General features: G+C 45.3%; 1 long non-coding RNA gene across 1 annotated transcript; it reads right to left on the bottom strand.

Annotated features, from left to right (window-relative positions):
• Positions 1 to 1,076: 1,076 nt before the first annotated feature.
• LOC135375071 (uncharacterized) lies at positions 1,077 to 2,497 on the bottom strand. Its single transcript, XR_010417158.1, has 2 exons — positions 2,338 to 2,497; positions 1,077 to 1,383 (listed from the first exon to the last, which is right to left on the bottom strand). It is a non-coding gene; the product is annotated as an uncharacterized LOC135375071 (long non-coding RNA).
• Positions 2,498 to 3,016: the final 519 nt, after the last annotated feature.

Genomic DNA, 3,016 nt, shown 5'->3' with positions numbered 1-3,016 from the left:
CCAGTGAAGTATATTAGGAAAAAAATAGTCGGAGCTCTGGCGGCACGTATAGCATATGTTTGTAAGTTAAACGTCGCCATGCCAGTACTGGACAGCTCTTTCGGCCTTCTTGGACCTGATCAGCAGTACGCAGGCAGGCAACGTTTGAGCGGATGGCGTCAGAAGGTCGCGTAACACGTGACTTCTCCCGTCAGGGTGAGCTAAGTCACCATTGAAAGCCCAGTGCAAAGCCAGTGAAATACATTAGGAAAAAAATAGCCGGAGCTCTTTGGCTGGACGTATAGCATATGTTTGTAAGTCAAACCTCGCCAAGCCAGTACTGGAAAATGTTTCGGCCTTCTTGGGCCTCATCAGCAGTACGCAGGCAGGCAACGTTTGAGCGGATGGGGTGAGAAGGTCACGTAACACGTGATCCCTCCCGTCAGGGTGAGCTAAGTCACCACTGAAAGCCCAGTTTCAAAGCCAGTGAAGTATATTGGGAAAAAAATAGCCGGAGCTCTGTGGCTGCACATATAGCATATGTTTGTAAGTCAAACGTCGCCATGCCGGTACTGGACAGCTGTTTCGGCCTTCTTGGGCCTCATCAGCAGTACGCAAGCAGGCAACGTTTGAGCGGATGCATGGCGATAGAAGGTCACGTAACACGTGATTCCTCCAGTCAGGGTGAGCTAAGTCACCACTGAAAGCCCGGTGTAAAGCCAGTGAAGAATATTAGGAAAAAAAAACATTTTGGTCATTTGCCGCGCTTTTTTGCAGGCAGTGTCATTGTGCGGAATGCACGTGTATACTTAACCGTACGCTGAAAGTTACGCGATTTGAAAACCTTCCTCTTTCGAGGATGGTGGCCGTCTTGAGAGCACCAATTCCTTTTTGTTCGACGAAGGCATACCTTGAGCTTGAGGGAACGATATCACACGAAGAAGTAGACAGGACGAGGCTCTTTTTTTTACCGGTAGACCTCTGACATTACATAGCAAGCAAGCAAGTAGTTTTTGAGCGCTTCAGAAAAATGTAATTTGTTGTCATCGCATTCATTTGATGGGGTGGGAAGCCGTCGGCTCAAACTCATCTGTGGATGCATGACGAAATTGATTTATTTTCTTTGAGGACGGCTGTTCGTATCCAGTATTTGCGCTACTAAGTAGCATAGTGGACAAAAAAGATCCTGGAACAAACAGATGCTGCGTACTTGCTCTTAGTTATTTTTGTTTTTCCCTGCACCGTGATGGTTGACATGTACGTATGTAAAAACTGTGCTTCCCAATGAAAGATGAAAGTCACTGAAAAGGTTAGCCAGCTGTAGAACTCGAACCCATATCTTCTGGATCTTCTCTCATGTGCTTTCCAGTTTTTCCTATAGTACTTGTTCGTTCCCTTTGAAGTCTCCTCGTACATGCAATATAATAGTAATAAAATCAACGCTTGAAAGTTGACAGTCCAAATTTAAAATGAAAAACACTGAACACTGAAGGGATACACCACATAAAGTGTAAGCATATAGACAGATAAAACAAAGTGTATTTTAGTAGGTGATTATAGTTCTGTTGTCGATTGTGCCGGATTTCGTTTTTCATACGAAGCAGTTTGTATAACTTTTTTTCCTCAGCTGCTCAGCATATGTTTCATTACGATCAAGAAGTGCTTTTCTATAAATTGCAGACAATTACAGCCATGTTTGTCAAGTGCAGAAATTATCATTTTTGAAAAAGGAGACAATGTTGCATAGCTCAGCTTCACATCTTCTGGCTTCAAAGTAACTGTATCTCAGGTAAAGTTAGCATTGCTAAATGATACGACGGTGCTTCAATCATTGCATAAACTGCACTTTTGGGTCATTCTGAAGCAATTAAACTTGAAGCTCGACTATCCAAACATCTTTCAAGGACAAAATTTGATTAGTGTACAAAGAGTTATTCCAAGACCATTTTGTTGCTCCTTGAATGCGTGGCTCCCATTTGAGTATTAGAAGCAAGCTAGAAAGCTGAAAACAATATATATATTGTGGGATGTCGGCTACTGCTCATAGCGTCATGGAACTTGCATTCCATTGTGTTTTAAGGGCTTTGACCTTTCATGTGAGCCATTTTAAAAAAGTATTTGTTGTTGGCTTAGGGGCGATCGGTTAGGCCTAACCACAGCAACACCGCACGACACCACGCGGCTAACACAAGGCGGAACCGGAAAACGTTAAACGTGCGACAACACGAACAAAAGGCTTGGTCACTGCTAAAGAAGTTTAAACATGCGCCTACGGGGAATATCCGCTACCGCAAACATGCGAGGAAAGTCTTAACACGAGCGCGGTAAACAACGCGCAAACATCGGCAAATCACCCACCTTTTCCCCCGCGGCGACGGAGCGTCCCATCCCAACGACAGCCAGGGATAAAGTGACGCTGAGCGGGGACGACGGAGCGACCGACCGCGCATCGTCTCCCGACGAGAGCCAGCGGCCGACTGACGCAGGCGCCACTCTACGGATGCTACGCATGTGCGCACGCTCGTAGCGCCCTCTGCACACTCATAGCGCCACCTGCGGCGACCACAAGTGAGAAGTAACACAGTGGTACATGCGAGAGCCTAAGAGAGAACTGAATCCTAGCGCCCTCTGCAGTGCTCGCTCATTGGCCGTGACGTCAGCCTATTGTCTTAGGGCTACACTGTTCTTTTTTTTTTTCACTAATGTTCAACTGGAGAAGGTCCACCTGAAACAATAGAGCCGGAGCATGACGTCATCACCCAAGCATCTGTACGGTTCAAGGGCGCGTACGCTGTTGACAGGGGACCTGTTACTTAATGAATCACCATCCCAAGATTCTTTAATTTTTCAACTATAATGATTGCATAAAAATAGAAAACCTACTGCAGAGAGCACCATGCATGAAAACAGATCGTAGGAATTCCAAAGTTTTACTAAATGAGACTTGCGAAAGAACAAGATATCCTAACACGTAACTTCATCAATGGCTAATAAGAGGACTAGGCACTCAACAAATCAACACAGAGTACTGGTAACG

This window comes from Ornithodoros turicata, chromosome 1, assembly GCF_037126465.1.
Source record: "Ornithodoros turicata isolate Travis chromosome 1, ASM3712646v1, whole genome shotgun sequence".
Classification (NCBI taxonomy): Eukaryota; Metazoa; Arthropoda; class Arachnida; order Ixodida; family Argasidae; genus Ornithodoros; species Ornithodoros turicata.
This window is presented reverse-complemented; position numbering and strand designations above follow the sequence as displayed.